We start from the raw sequence: 17,034 nt of genomic DNA on the forward strand, positions 1-17,034 counted from the left end.
CTCTCTCCAGTTGCTAAGGGGGTCAATGTACTGTGGCTACAAGCTGGCTGGAGCCAAAATTGCTCTCTGTTATGCCATGAGGGGGAGATTCAGAGGAGGAAATGTCTAGGTGTAGGAAAGCTGGCTCTCTGGTCCTTCATGTCAGTCTCCTACAGGGTGAGAGCATCTATGTTCCAGTGCTTCCTGCGAGCTTCTGGGGCATCCCCTCACCCTTCTATTTGCCTTCAGGCTTCTCCAGATCTGGTCCACTCTGCCGCTGTCCTCTCCTCTCTTTCTTCCTTCCTCTTTCTTGTCTTCATCTTTACAGCCCTTCTCTGTGGGGTTGGTGGATGCCTCTATTGCCTCTTGTTATTTGATCCCAAACAGCAATTGCTCCTAGCTCACTTCAGTCAAACCCTCCTAGCTGGGACAGGCTGACAAGAGCCATCTGTAGTTGGCCATCCTGCTCCAACCCCTAGAAAGTTTTTTTCTGTGTGTGTGTGTGTGTGTGAGATGGACTCTATTTCTTGTGAAGCTGCCATAAACACCATTGAGATGTCAAAGTAGAATATTATATATACTAAATTGATAAAGTAACAGCAATGTTTGGAAAATTTGACATTGATCCTGTTTGGAACTAGTATAAGAATACACATGTTGGGCAGCTCCTGTGGGTCAGTGGGTAGGGCGCCAGCCCCAAATACTGAGGGTGGTGGGTTCAAACCTGGCCCTGGCCAAAGTGCAACAAAAAATTGCTGGACATTGTGGTGGGCACCTGTAGTCCCAACTACTCGGGAGGGTGAGGCAAGAGAATCGCCTAAGTCCAGGAGTTGGAGGTTGCTGTGAGCTGTGACAACATCACACTCCACTGAGGGTGATAAAGTGAGACTCTGTCTCTAAAAAAAAAAAAAAAAGAAACAAAAAAATACACATGTTAATTAATGTAACCTACTTGAGAATCCAGAAATAATTTCATAGACATGTATTTATTGTTACTTGACTTGCAACAAAGTTGCCAAGGCCACTCAATGGAGAATAGGCTATTGAACAAATGTTACTGTGGCACCTGCATGAAAAAGAATATAGTTGAATCCTTATCTCACATCATATATAAAAACTAACTTATAGGAGGATGCTACTTCAGGGGATCCAAAACTGTGTTGTTGTGCTGACAGGAGGAATGCAGATTCCCTGGAAAAGCAGATGGTGAAAAACGAGGGAGATGAACAGGAGTAGTTCAAGTAGTAGGAACTGCTTGAGTGCCAGGTGCAGCTGCCCCCTGCCCCAGGAGAGGGAGGATGGAGGCCTCATGGTCAGGCCAAGGCTGTGGCTGCTGGATGGATGCTCAATCTCCTCTGTTTCTCTCTTTGCCCAGCGTTCCTGAATACTACTCAGAGGACTACTCAGCTGGACCCAGGACAGCATGGAGGCCATTATTCATGGACTAGCCAGTCAACAGCTTTCCAGTTGAGAACTATATACATATGTCAGTTTCTAACAAGAATCACAGCAAGAAAATCCCCTGATGCATGATTTGAAAGTGATGAACGAATTATACCCTTGGAATCAGCCCTAATGATTTGGGATTCAATTGAAAAGGAACATGAAAAACTTCGTAGGGAAATACAGAATTTAATTAAAATTCAGGTTATATTTGTTTGTATGGAAGATGACAATTTTTATGAAGAAACCTTTGAAGGAATATTTGGTGACCCCAAATTCTTATGTGCCTTTAATGAGGAAATTACTTATGATAATTTCTCAGAAAGACACATCCATTCCTTTTTTCAACACTTCAGCTTCAATCACATGATGAAAAAAATCAAAAGTCATGTGAATTACAGTCTAAATGAACAGATATCAACCTTTTTAATGAATGCAGCAGCAAAAGTAGTGGAAAGTAAAAGAACAAGAACAATAACTTATCAAGATAAGCCTAATTGTAATGATACTGAAATGGGAACTGAAGCTAATTTAAGATACAGGAAAAAGTGTTAGTGACGAATAGTAACTGAATCCTCAGTGAGTATACTATCCTTATTGAGGTCTCACAAGAATCTCTTTTTACCTAAGTTGAAACATGGAAGCCAGCAGCAAGACCTTAATAAGATAAAAAAAAGAATGCAAACCCTTCATAATGAAAGAAAGATAAAAAAGCAGAAGAGCCTCTGAAAGCAGGAGATTATGTTTCGAAGAGTCAAGCACTAGCTCCTGAGGAACATCGATCTAGAAAAAAAAACAGACATGGCTTTGAGAAGAAGACAAGAATTTGAGTTCTGGTCTGAGGAAATATGTAGAAGGAAACTGGTCTAAAATGCTATTACATTATAAATTCAACAATTGCACACGTGTCATGTTAAAAGACAAATGGAGGACTATGAAGAAACTAAAACTGATTTGCTCAGTGAAGACTGAATGTGTTTGTAAAAGCTTAACAAAGTGACAGTTTTATATATATATATATTTTTTTTAGACAGAGTCTCACTATGTCACCCTCAGTAGAGTGCTATGGTGTCACAGCTCACAGCAACCTCAAACGCTTGGGCATAAGTGATTCTTTTGCCTTAGCCTTCCAAGTAGCTGGGACTACAGGCACCCGCCACAATGCCCGGCTATTTTTTTGTTGCAGTTGTCATTGTTGATTTTAGGTGGCCTGGGCTGGGTTCTGGCACTCTAGCCACTGAGCTATGGGCAATGCCAGTTAAATATTTTGATCACTGAATTTTGTTTGAAACTTGTTGGTCATTAATGTATCTTAAACATTTTTTTTTGAGACAGAGTGTCACTTGTCACCCTTGGTAGAGTGTGGTGGTGTCACAGGTCACAGCAGCCTCAAGCCCTTGGGCTCAAGCAATTCTCTTGTCTCAGCCTCCCAAGTAGCTGGGACTACAAGCACCTGCCACAACATCTGGCTATTTTTTGTTCCAATTATCATTGTTGGTTAGCTGGCCCTGGGCCGGGTTCGAACCCACCACCTTCGGTGTATGTGCCTGGCACCGTAACCACTGTGCTATGGGCGCCTGTCTTAAAGGTGTTTTTAAAAACATTACAGTATTTTTTCTGTGACAGTCAATTAATATGAGGGTTTGTGGTATAAGAGTAAAATTATAGGGATGCAGGCTGATCTTGGAAGATCTTGGTGGCCAAACTCTGCCTCTGGCTTTGGCTTAGTCCCTTGTGGTCCTTCGTGTAGTCCCTCAGAGCAGTCACCGCAATTGCTGTCTCCCCTACTCCCAGAAAAGAAGTCAGAGATTCTGCGAGGCCACTGTCTCCATCATGCCCAAGAATAAAGGTAAAGTGTTGTGCTCAGGAGTTCCACAAAGACTACACTGCCAAACAAGCGAAATTTACAGCAGAGTCCTTTTATTGAAGAGCCAGCTGGCAACTGCCTCAGTGTCTCAATATGGGGTTTCTGAGAGTAGCCCTGCATGCTTAAGGGGTCAGGTTTTTTAAGACTTGGTGTGCATCCTGGTTGGCACGCAGGCTGTCCAGGTGCATTTGGGTGGGGTAGCAAGCAAGCATTGTACAGAAGCAGAATTTTGCAGTTAGTTAGCTATATGTCATACATCTTTGTTTTAATATTTTCCTCTATACATCTTAGTATCAGTACTTTTCCTTCATATACCTTTGTCTCACCTGGTATTGTCTAAAGGTCAGTCTGGGGACAGTCAGTTTGTTTTCCAGGGAGTTAGCTAAGCAAGAAACTGGGAGTGAACTAGAAGTAAGAAATCAATTAGTACTTTTTCATTTATCTTGGGGGTGAACTAGACTTATTTTCTTTTTCTTAAAGCTTGCAGTCCGGAAATTTGCCAGGAGTTAACTGGTATTTTTCCATTACAGCCTAAGTCTGGCACTTTTCTGCTTTAGCTTAGGCTCACTGGGCCTAACAAAAGGAGGTAAAAACAGATGCAGAGGTAAGAATGAGAATGAATCTGAGAAAAGAGAGCTGGTGTTCAAAGAAGATGGCAAGAGTATGCTCAGGTAATCAAAATGATAGGAAATGGAAGGTTAGAGGCATTGTGTTTTGATGGAGTGAAGAGGTTATGTCACTTCAGAGGGAAATTGAGGAAAAGATTTTTCTTTTTTTGAGACAGTTTCATTTTGTCACCCTCAGTAGAGTGCTGTGGCATCACAGCTCACAGCAACCTCCAGCTCCTGGGCTTAGGCGATTCTCCTGCCTCAGCCTCCAGAGTAGCTGGGACTACAGGCACCCTCCACAATGCCCAGCTATTTTTTTTTTTTTTGGTTGCAGTTTGGCTGGGGCCAGGTTCGAACCCACCACCTTCAGTATATGGGGCTGGCACCCTACTCACTGAGCCACAGGCGCCACCTGAGGAATAGGATTTGGATACATATTTCAGACATCATATTCATTGGTCTCTGAGACTACGAGGATAACAAAGCTGATGTGATTTTAAAATACAATGCAGATGAAGCTAGAAGTCTGAAGGCATATGGCAAGCTTCCAGAACACGCTAAAATTAATGAATCTGATACATTTGATCCTGGAGATGATGATGAAATTCAGTTTGATGACTTTGGAGATGATAATGAAGACATAGATGATATCCAAAAGAACTAGACATTTTACATTTCAACTTTTCTGAAGATTATCCTGCAATTTGGATTTTCACCATCACCCTAAAAGAAGATTAAAATTTCATTAGCATGAATACAATGTGTTAAAGCAGACTGATTTGTTCCTAAGGTATTTGTGTTTCTTTCTTTCTTTCTTCTTTGGGGGGAAGGCGGGGAGACAGAGTCTCAACATATCACCTTGGGTAGAGTGCTGTGGCATCACAGCTCACAGCAATCTCCAAATCTTGGGCTTAATTGATTCTCTTGCCTCAGCCTCCTAAGTAGCTGGGACTACAGGTGCCCACCACAATGCCCGGCTATTTTTTCGTTTTTGTGTTTTTGGTTACAGTTGTCATCATTTAGCTGGCCCGGGCCAGGTTCAAACCAGCCAGCCTTGGTGTATGTGGTTGGTGCTGTAACCACTATGCTATGGGTGCTCAGCCAGTATTTGTGTTTCTTTAAAAATTGATTAAACTGAATTGGGTTATATTCAGTTAACCCATTGATTAACTGAATTGGGTTAAGCAAGAAGTTATGTCTGCTTTGTTCTTTTGCTATAATGGAGCTTATGGGTAAAAGACCACATCTCCTATTTTATTTTATTTTATTATTATTATTTTTTTTATTAAACCATAACTGCGTACATTAGTATGATCGTGGAGCACCATACACTTGGTTCATAGATCGTTTGACACATTTTCATCACATTAGTTAACATAGCTTTTGTAGCATTTTCTTAGTTATTTTGCTAAGACATTTACATTCCACATTTATTAGGATTCACATATACCTTTGTAAGATGCACCACAGGTGTAATATCATTAATGCCCCTCCTTCCCACTCCCTCCCCTCCCTTCCCTCCCTTTCCCCTTTCTCCCTATTCTTAGGTTGTAACTGGGTTATAGCTTTCATGTGAAGGTACTACATTAGTTTCATAATAAGGGTGAGTACATTGGGTACTTTTTCTTCCGTTCTTGAGACACTTTATTAAGAAGAATATGTTCCAGCTCCATCCATGTAAACATGAAAGAGGTAAAGTCTCCATCTTTCTTTAAGGCTGCATAATATTCCATGGTGCACATATACCACAATTTATTAATCCATTCATGGATCGATGGGCACTTGGGCTTTTTCCATGACTTAGCAATTATGAATAGGACTGCAATAAATATTCTGATACAAATATCTTTGTTATGGTGTGATTTTTGGTCTTCTGGGTATATGCCCAGTAGGGGGATTACAGGATTGAATGGCAGATCTATTTTTAGATCTCTAAGTATTCTCCATATCTCTTTCCAAAAGGAATGTATTGATTTGCATTCCCACCAGCAGTGCAAAAGTGTTCCCTTTTCTCCACATCCACGCCAACATCTCTGGTCTTGGGATTTTGTGATATAGGCTAGTCTCACTGGAGTTAGATATCTCAGAGTAGTTTTGATTTGCATTTCTCTGATGATTAAAGATGATGAGCATTTTTTCATATGTCTGAAGGCTGCGTGCCTGTCTTCTTCAGAGAAGTTTCTCTTCAAGTCCCTTGCCCAGCCTGCGATGGGATCCCTTGTTCTTTTCTTGCTAATGCGTTTGAGTTCTCTGTGGATTCTGGTTATTAAACCTTTGTCGGAGACATAACCTGCAAATATCTTCTCCGATTCTAAGGGCTGTTTGCTTGCTTTACTTACTGTGTTCTTGGCTGTGCAGAAGGTTTTTAGTTTGATCAAGTCCCAATAGTGTATTTTTGAAGCAGCTTCAATTGCCCAGGGGGTCCTTCTCATAAAAAACTCGCCCAACCCAATTTCTTCAAGGGTTTTCCCTGCACTCTCTTCTAGTATTTTTATAGTTTCATGTCATAGGTTTAAATATTTAATCCCGTGAGAGTCCATCTTGGTTAATGGTGAGAGGTGTGGGTCCTGTTTCAGTCTTCTACGGGTTGCCATCCAGTTCACCCAGCACCATTTGTTAAATAGGGAATCTTTTCCCCACTGAATGTTTTTTTTTTTTTTAATTTTTTTTTATTAAATCATAACTGTATACAATGATATGATTATGGGGCATGTGTCAAATGGTTTACGAAGTGAGTGTATGATGCCCACTGAATGTTTTTAATTGGCTTGTCAAAGATTAAATAATGGTAAGTAGCGGGATTCATCTCTTGGTTCTCTATTCTGTTCCAGACATCTACTTCTCTGTTTTTGTGCCAGTACCATGCTGTTTTGATCACTATCGATTTGTAGTATAGTCTGAGGTCTGGTAGTGTGAATCCTCCTGCTTTGTTTTTATTTTTGAGTAATATCTTGGCTATTCGAGGTTTTTTCTGATTCCATATAAAACGAAGTATTGTTTTTTCAAGATCTTTAAAGTATGACAGTGGAGCTTTAATGGGGATTGCGTTGAAATTGTATATTGCTTTGGGTAGTATGGACATTTTAACAATGTTAATTCTTCCCAACCATGAGCATGGTATATTTTTCCATTTGTTAACATTCTCAGCTATCTCTTTTCTTAGAGTTTCATAGTTCTCTTTATATAGATCTTTCACGCCCTTTGTTAGATAAACTCCCAAGTATTTCATCTTCTTTGGCACTACTGTGAATGGGATAGAGTCCTTAATTGTTTTTTCAACTTGACTATTGTTGGTATATATAAAGGCTACCGATTTATGAATGTTGATTTTGTAACCTGAGACACTGCTGTATTCCTTAATCACTTCTAAGAGTTCTGTAGTAGAGTCCCTAGTATTTTCCAGATATACAATCATATCATCTGCAAAGAGCGAAAGTTTGATCTCTTCTGACCCTATGTGGATACCCGTGATCACCTTTTCTTCCCTAATTGCGGTGGCTAAAACTTCCATTACAATGTTAAAGAGCAATGGAGACAATGGGCAGCCTTGTCTGGTTCCAGATCTGAGTGGAAATGATTCCAATTTAACTCCATTCAATATGATATTGGCTGTCAGTTTGCTGTAGATGGCCTCTAGAGATTTTACTTTTCTATTCCTCGTTAGTCTGGCCAATGGTTTATCTATTTTATTTATTTTTTCAAAAAACCAACTCCTTGTTTCATTCATTTTCTGAATGATTCTTTTGTTTTCAATTTCATTGATCTCTGATTTGATTTTGGATATTTCTTTTCTTCTACTGAGTTTAGGCTTCGATTGTTCTCCTTTTTCCAATTCGTAAGATGGCTTGTGATATTGTTGATGCCCTCTCTTTGTGTTTTTCAAATGTAGGCATCTAAAGCAATGAATTTTCCTCTCAAAACTGCTTTTGCATTATCCCACACATTTTGGAAGCTTGTGTCTTCATTGTTATGCTCAAGGAAGTTAATGATTTCGTGTTTTATTTCTTCCTGCACCCATCTGTTATTCAACAGAAGATTGTTTAATTTCCATGCCTTTGTGTGGGGTTGAACGTTTTTGTGAGAGTTGAGTTCCACCTTTAGTGCCTTATGGTCTGAGAAGATACAAGGTAAGATTTGAATTCTTTGATTATGTTGATATTTGTTTTGTGTCCCAGGGTATGATCAATTTTGGAGAATGTTCCATGGGGTGATGAGAAGAATGTATATTCTTTATCTTTGGGATGGAGTGTTTTATATGCGTCTATCAAGCACAGTTTTTCTAGGGTCTCATTTAAATCTGTTATATCTTTGTTTAATTTCTGTTTAGAGGATCTGTCCAGCTCTGTAAGAGGAGTGTTAAAGTCCCCTGTTATGATGGTATTATCAGATATCATATTGCTCAGACTGAGTAAGGTCTTTCTCAAGAATCTGGGAGCATTTAAATTGGGTGTATAAATATTTAGAATTGAAACATCTTCTTGTTGTAGTTTTCCCTTGACCAATATAAAGTGACCATCTTTGTCTTTTTTGACTTTAGTTGCTTTAAATCCACATGAATCTGAAAATAAGATTGCAACTCCTCTTTTCTTCTGAATTCCATTTGCCTGAAAAATTGTCTTCCAACCCTTGACTCGGAGCTTTAATTTGTCTTTTGAAGCCAGGTGTGTTTCTTGTAGACAGCAAATGGATGGCTTGTGTTTTTTAATCCAGTCAGCCAATCTATGTCTCTTCAGTGGGGAATTCAAGCCGTTAACATTTATTGAGATAATTGATAGGTGTGGTAGTATTCTATTCATCTTATTTGGTGAGAGTCCATTGCCTAGTTTTATCTTTTGCATTAGTGTGGAGATTGGGTTCTGTCCTTTAATTTCTGAGTTCTTACTTTGCTGCTGATCCATTGTGGTGGTCAGTGTGCAGAACAGGTTGAAGTATTTCCTGTAGGGCTGGTCTTGTTGTGGCGAATTTTCTCAATGTTTGTATATCCGTAAATGATTTGATTTCTCCGACAATTTTTAAGCTTAGCTTAGCAGGGTACTGAATTCTGGGCTGGAAATTGTTCTGTTTAAGTAGATGAAAGGTAGATGACCATTGTCCTATTGCTTGGAAAGTTTCCTTAGAGAAGTCTGCGGTCACTCTGATGGATTTGCCCCTGTAGGTCAACTGGCGCTTACTCCTGGCAGCTTGCAGAATCTTTTCTTTTGTCTTGCTTTGGACAGGTTCATTACAATGTGTCTTGGAGAAGCTCAGTTAGAGTTGAGGCGAGCTGCAGTCCGATATCCCTCTGAAAGCAGTGTGTCAGAACCTTTGGTGATATTTGGGAAATTTTCTTTTATAATATTCTCTAGTATGGCTTCCATTTCTCTGGGGCATTCTTCTTCCCCTTCTGGAATTCCTATAACTCGTATGTTGGAACGCTTCATAAAGTCCCATAATTCTGACAGTGAACGTTCTGCTTTCTCTCTCTTCTTTTCTGCCTCTTTCACTATCTGAGTTATCTCAAGAACTTTGTCTTCTATCTCTGAAATTCTTTCTTCTGCATGGTCTGACCTGTTTCTGATACTTTCCATTGCATCTTTAAGTTCCCTGATTGACTGTTTCAGTTCTTTCAGCTCTGCTATATCCTTTTTATATTCTTCATATCGTTCATCTCTTATTTGATTCTGTTTTTGGATTTCCTTTTGGTTATTTTCCACGTTATTAGCAGTTTCCTTCATTATTTCCGTCATTTCTTTCATTGTTTTCATCATGTGCATTCTAAATTCCCTTTCTGTAATTCCTAACATTTCTTTATAGGTGGAATCCTCTGCAGTAGCTACCTCATGGTCCCTTGGCGGGGTTGTTCTTGACTGGTTCTTCATGTTGCCTGGAGTTTTCTGCTGATTCTTCCTCATGAGTGATTTCTTTTATCTGTTTCCTTGCCCTAATTTTCCTTTCACTTCCTATTGCTCCTTAAGTTCTCATGCCTGTAGACGTTGCGGGTGGCTTTAGACGGAATGGACACACGTGACCACTTGCCGTTTTTCCACTGTTTCAGTCCTCCTCTTGGAGTCCAGAAGTCTCTCACTGACTCTCTGTATCCTCGCAGGGGTGATGATAGGTAGAGATGCCTGGAGTCCTATCTTCCCGGACTCACGGTGCCCAGATGCAAGGAAGCTGTTACTCTGCCGACATCTTTCTCTCCTCCAGTCTGGGTTATAGTTTTCATGTGGAGGTCCTACATTAGGTTCATAATAAGGGTGAGTACATTGGGTACTTTTTCTTCCATTCTTGAGATAATTTACTAAAAATAATGTTCCAGCTCCATCCATGTAAACATGAAAGAGGTAAAGTCTCCATCTTTTTTTAAGGCTGCATAATATTCCATGGTGTATATATACCACAATTTATTAATCCATTCGTGGATCAATGGGCACTTGGGCTTTTTCCATGACTTAGCAATTATGAATACGGCTGCAATAAATATTCTGATACAAATATCTTTGTTACGATCTGATTTTTGGTGTTCTGGGTATATGCCCAGTAGAGGGATTAGAGGATTGAATGGCAGATCTATTTTTAGATCTCCAAGTGTTCTCCATATCTCTTTTCAAAAGGAATGTATTAATTTGCATTCCCACCAGCAGTGCAAAAGTGTTCCTTTTTCTTTTTTTTATTAACTCATAGATGTGTACATCAATATGATCATGGGGCACCATACACTTGGTTTATAGACTATTTGACACATTTTCATCTCATTAGTTGACATAGCCCTCCTGGCATTTTCTTAGTTACTTTGGCAAGACATTTACATTCCACATTTGCCAAGGCTCACATGTACCCTTGTAAGATGCACCACAGGTGTGATCCTTTCCATCCCGCTCCCTCTACCCACCTCCCCCCTCCATCCCCACGCTTTCCCGCTTCCCCCTGGTCTTAGGTTGTAACTTGGTTATAGCTTTCATGTGAAGGTCCTAAGTTAGTTTCATGGTAGTGGTGAATACATTGGATATTTTTTCTTCTATTCTTGAGACCTTTACTGAGAAGAATATGTTCCAGCTCCATCCATGTAAACATGAAAGAGGTAAAGTCTCCATCTTTCTTCAAGGCTGCACAGTATTCCATGGTGTACATATACCACAATTTGTTAATCCATTCGTGGATCGATGGACACTAGTGTTTCTTCTATAACTCAGCAATTATGAATAGGGCTGCAATAAAGATTCTGGTACAAATATCTTTGTTATGATGTGGTTTTTGGTGTTCTGGGTATATGCCCAGCAGAGGAATTATAGGATTGAATGGTAGATCTATTTTTAGATGTCTAAGTGTTCTCCATATATCTTTCCAAAGGGTATGTATTAGTTTGCATTCTCACCAGCAGTGCAAAAGTGTTCCCTTTTCTCCACATCCATGCCAAATCTCTGGTCCTTGGATTTTGTGATATAGGTTAGTCTCACTGGAGTTAGATGATATCTCAAAGTAGATTTGATTTGCATTTCTATGATGATTAAGGATGATGAGCATTTTTTCATATGTCTGAAGGCCGCTCGCCTGTCTTCTTCGGAGAACTTTCCTTTCAAGTCTGTTGCCCAAGCTTTTATGGGATCCCTTGTTATTTTCTTGCTAATGCGTTTGAGTTCTCTGTGGATTCTTCTTAGTAAACCTTTGTCAGAGACATAACCAGCAAATATCTTCTCCCATTCTGTGGGCTGCTTGCTTGGTTTACTTACTGTGTTCTTGGCTGTGCAGAAGCTTTTTAGTTTTATCAAGTCCCAAAAATGTATATTTGAAGCTGCTTCAATCGCCCCGGGGGTCTTTCTCATAAAAAAACTCACGCAACCCAATTTCTTCAAGGGTTTTCCCTGCACTTTCTTCTAGTATTTTTGTAGTTTAATGTCTTAAGTTTAGGTCTTTAATCCAGTAAGAGTCTGTCTTGGTTAGTGGTGAAAGGTGTGGATCCAGTTTCAGTCTTCTACAGGTTGCCAGCCAGTTCACCCGGCACCATTTGTTAAATACGGAATCTTTTCCCCACTGGATGTTTTTAATTGGCTTGTCACAGATTAAATAGAGGAAAGTAGCTGGGTTCATCTCTTGGTTCTCTATTCTGTTCCAGACATCTACTTCTCTGTTTTTGTGGCAATACCATGCTGTTTTGATCACTATCGATTTGTAGTATAGTCTGAAGTCTGGTAGTGTAATTCGTCCTGCATTGTTTTTATTTTTGAGTAATGTCTTGGCTATTCGAGGTTTTTTCTGATTCCATATAAAAAGAAGTATTGTTTTTTCCAGATCTTTAAAGTATGACAGTGGAAGTTTAATAGGGATTGCGTTGAAGTAATATATTGCTTTGGGTAGTATGGAATTTTAACAATTTTGATTCTTGCCAGCCATGAGCATGGTATGTGTTTTCATTTATTAACATTCTCGGCTATCTCTTTTCTTAGAGTTTCATAGTTCTCTTTATATAGATCTTTCACATCCTTTGTTAGATAAACTCCAAAATATTTCATCTTCTTTGGGATTACTGTGAATGGGATAGAGTCCTTAATTGCTTTTTTCAGCTTAACTATTGTTGGTATATATAAAGGCTACTGATTTATGAATGTTGATTTTGTAACCTGAGACATTGCTGTATTCCTTGATCACTTCTAAGAGTTTTGTAGTAGAGTCCCTAGTGTTTTCCAGATATACAATCATATCATCTGCGAAGAGTGAAAGTTTGATCTCTTCTGACCCTATTTGGATGCCCTTGATCGCCTTTTCTTCCCTAATTGCGGTGGCTAAAACTTCTGTTACAATGTTAAAAAGCAAAGGAGACAATGGGCAGCCTTGTCTGGTTCCTGATCTAAGTGGAAATGATTCCAATTTCCCTCAGTTCAATATGATATTAGCTGTCTGTTTGCTGTATATGGCCTCTATCAGTTTAAGAAATGTCCCTTCTATACCCATATTTTTTTTTCTTTTTATTGTTGGGGATTCATTGAGGGTACAATAAGCCAGGTTACAATGATTGCAATTGTTAGGTAAAGTCCCTATTGCAATCATGTCTTGCCCCCATTAAGTGTGACACACACCAAGTCCCCACCCACCTCCCTCCTTCCCTCTTTCTGTTTCCCACCCATAACCATAATTGTCATTAATTGTCCTCATATCAAAATTGAGTACATAGGATACATGCTTCTTCATTCTTGTGATGCTTTACTAAGAATAATGTCTTCCGTGTCCATCCAGGTTAATATGAAGGATGTAAAGTCTCCATTTTTGTTAACGGCTGAATAGTATAACATGGTATACATATACCACAGCTTGTTAATCCATTCCTGGGTTGGTGGGCATTTAGGCTGTTTCCACACTTTGGTGATTGTAAATTGAGCTGCAATAAACAGTCTAGTACAAGTTTCCTTATGATAAAAGTATTTCATTCCTTCTGGGTAGATGCCCAGTAATGGGATTGCAGGATCAAATGGGAGGTCTAGCTTGAGTGCTTTGAGGTTTCTCCATACTTCCTTCCAAAAAGGTTGTACTAGTTTGCAGTCCCACCAGCAGTGTAAAAGTGTTCCCTTCTCTCCACATCCACGCCAGCATCTGCAGTTTTGAGATTTTGTGATGTGGGCCATTCTCACTGGGGTTAGATGATATCTCAGGGTTGTTTTGCTTTGCATTTCTCTAATATATAGAGATGATGAACATTTTTTCATGTGTTTGTTAGCCATTCGTCTGTCATCTTTAGAGAAGGTTCTATTCATGTCTCTTGCACATTGATATATGGGATTGTTGGCTTTTTTCATGTCGATTTATTTGAGTTCTCTATAGATCCTAGTTATCAAGCTTTTGTCTGACTGAAAATATGCAAATACCTTTTCCCATTGTGTAGGTTGTCTCTTTGCTTTGGTTATTGTCTCCTTAGCTGTACAGAAGCTTTTCAGTTTAATGAAGTCCCATTTGTTTATTTTTGTTGTTGTTGCAATTGTCATGGCAGTCTTCTTCATGAAGTCTTTCCTCAGGCCAATATCTTCCAGTGTTTTTCCTATGCTTTCTTTGAGGATTTTTATTGTTTCATGCCTTAAATTTAAGTCCTTTATCCATTTTGAATCAATTTTTGTGAGTGGGGAACGGTGTGGGTCCGGTTTCAGTCTTTTACATGTAGACATCCAGTTCTCCCAACACGATTTATTGAATAGGGAGTCTTTCCCCCAAGGTATGTTCTTGTTTGGTTTATCAAAGATTAGGTGGTTGTAAGATGTTAGTTTCATTTGTTGGTTTTCAATTTGATTCCAAGTGTCTATGTCTCTGTTTTTGAGCCAGTACCATGCTGTCTTGAGCACTATGGCTTTGTAGTACAGACTAAAATCTGGTATGCTGGTGCCCCCAGCTTTATTTTTATTACTAAGAACTGCCTTAGCTATAAGAGGTTTTTTCCGGTTCGATACAAAACGCAGAATCATTTTCTCCAAATCTGCAAAGTACGATGTTGGTATTTTGATAGGAATAGCATTGAATAGGTAGATTGCTTTGGGAAGTATAGACATTTTAACAATGTTGATTCTTCCCATCCATGAGCATGTTATGTTCTTCCATTTGTTAATATCCTCTGCTATTTCCTTTCTGAGGATTTCATAGTTTTCTTTATAGAGGTCCTTCACCTCCTTCGTTAGGTATATTCCTAGGTATTTCATTTTGTTTGAGACTATGGTGAAGGGAGTTGTGTCCTTAATTAGCTTCTCATCTTGACTGTTATTGGTGTACACAAAGGCTACTGACTTGTGAACATTGATTTTATATCCTGAAACATTACTATATTTTTTGATGACTTGTAGGATTCTTGTGGTTGAGTCTTTGGGGTACTCTAAGTATAAGATCATGTCATCAGCAAAGAGGGAGAGTTTGACCTCCACTGCTCCCATTTGGATTCCCTTTATTTCCTTGTCTTGCCTAATTGTATTGGCTAGAACTTCCAGCACTACGTTGAATAGTAAAGGTGACAGAGGACAACCTTGTCTGGTTCCAGTTCTAAGAGGAAAAGCTTTCAGTTTTACTCCATTCAGTAAAATATTGGGTGTGGGTTTGTCATAGATAGCTTCAATCAGTTTTAGAAATGTGCCACCTATGCCTATACTCTTCAGTGTTCTAATTAGAAAAGAATGCTGGATTTTATCAAATGCTTTTTCTGCATCTATTGAGAGGATCATGTGATCTTTATTTTTGCCTCTGTTAATATGGTGGATAACGTTTATGGACTTGCGTATGTTAAACCAGCCTTGCATCCCTGGGATGAAGCCTACTTGATCAAGATGAATGAGTTTTTTGATGATAAGCTGTAATCTATTGGCTAGGATTTTGTTGAGAATTTTTGCGTCTATGTTCATGAGTGAGATTGGTCTGAAATTCTCCTTTATGTTTGGGTCTTTTCTGGTTTTGGTATAAGGGTGATGTTTGCTTCATAGAATGTGTTGGGGAAGATTCCTTCTTCCTCAGTTTTTTGGAATAATTTCTGCAGTACAGGAATGAGCTCTTCCTTGAAGGTTTGATAGAATTCTGGAGTGAAGCCATCTGGACCAGGGCATTTTTTGGTTGGAAGCTTTCTTATTGTTTCTTTGATCTCAGTGCTTGAAATTGGTCTGTTCAGGAGCTCTATTTCTTCCTGACTGAGTGTAGGGAGAGGGTGTGATTCCAAATATTGATCCATTTCTTTCACATTGTCAAATTTCTGGGCATAGAGTTTCTGGTAGTATTCAGAGATGATCTCTTGTATCTCTGTGGGATCAGTTGTTATTTCCCCTTTATCATTTCTGATTGAGGCTACTAGAGATTTTACTTTTCTATTCCTCGTTAGTCTGGCCAATGGTTTATCTATTTTATTTATTTTTTCAAAAAACCAACTCCTTGTTTCATTCATTTTCTGAATGATACTTTTGTTTTCAATTTCATTGATCTCTGATTTGATTTTGGATATTTCTTTTCTTCTACTGACTTTAGGCTTAGATTGTTCTTCTTTTTCCAATTCTATAAGATCTCTTGTGAGATTGTTGATGTGCTCTCTTTCTGTTTTTGCAATGTAGGCATCTAAAGCGATGAATTGTCCTCTCAAAACTGCTTTTGCAGTATCCCACAGGTTTTGGTAGCTTGTGTCTTCATTGTTGTTATGCTCAAGGAAATTAGTGATTTCCTGTTTTATTTCTTCCTTCACCCATCTGTTATTCAACAGAAGATTGTTTAATTTCCATGCCTTTGGGTGGCGTCGAGCATTTTTGTTAGAGTTGAGTTCTACTTTTAGTGCCTTATGGTCTGAGAAGATACAAGGTAAAATTTCAATTCTTTTGATTCTGTTGATATTTGTTTTGTGTCCCAGGATATGATCAATTTTGGAGAATGTTCCATGGGGTGATGAGAAGAATGTATATTCTTTATTTTTGGGATGGAGTGTTCTATATGCGTCTATCAAGCACAGTTGTTCTAGGGTCTCATTTAAGTCTCTTATATCCTTGTTTAATTTCTGTTTAGAGGATCTGTCCAGCTTTGTAAGAGGAGTGTTAAGGTCCCCTGTTATTATGGTATTATCAGATATCATATTGCTCAGACTGAGTAAGGTCTATTTCAAGAATCTGGGAGCATTTAAATTGGGCGCATAGATATTTAGAAGTGAAACATCTTCTTGTTGTATTTTTCCCTTGACCAATATAAAGTGACCATCTTTGTCTTTTTTGACTTTAGTTGCTTTAAATCCACATGTATCTGAAAATAAGATTGCAACTCCTCTTTTCTTCTGAATTCCATTTGCCTGAAAAATTGTCTTCCAACCCTTGACTCGGAGCTTTAATTTGTCTTTTGAAGCCAGATGTGTTTCTTGCAGACAGCAAATGGATGGCTTGTGTTTTTTAATCCAGTCAGCCAATCTATGTCTCTTCAGTGGGGAATTGAAGCCATTAACATTTATTGAGAAAATTGATAAGTGTGGTAGTATTCTATTCGTCTTATTTGGTGAGAGTCCATTGCTTAGTTTTATCTTTTGCATCTGTGTGGAGGTTAGGTTCTGCCCTTTAATTTCTGAGTTCTTACTTTGCTGCTGATCCATTGTGGTGGTCAGTGTGCAGAACAGGTTGCAGTATTTCCTGTAGAGCTGGTCTTGCTGTGGCGAATTTCCTCAATGTTTGTATATCC

General features: G+C 39.0%; 2 pseudogenes; both read left to right on the plus strand.

Moving 5' to 3' along the window:
* Positions 1-1,387: 1,387 nt before the first annotated feature.
* Positions 1,388-2,422, plus strand: LOC128576880 (telomeric repeat-binding factor 1-like; annotated as a pseudogene).
* A 985-nt stretch (positions 2,423-3,407) lies between these two features.
* Positions 3,408-4,661, plus strand: LOC128576881 (eukaryotic translation initiation factor 1A, Y-chromosomal-like; annotated as a pseudogene).
* Positions 4,662-17,034: the final 12,373 nt, after the last annotated feature.

Source organism: Nycticebus coucang, chromosome X, assembly GCF_027406575.1.
Source record: "Nycticebus coucang isolate mNycCou1 chromosome X, mNycCou1.pri, whole genome shotgun sequence".
Taxonomy (NCBI): Eukaryota; Metazoa; Chordata; class Mammalia; order Primates; family Lorisidae; genus Nycticebus; species Nycticebus coucang.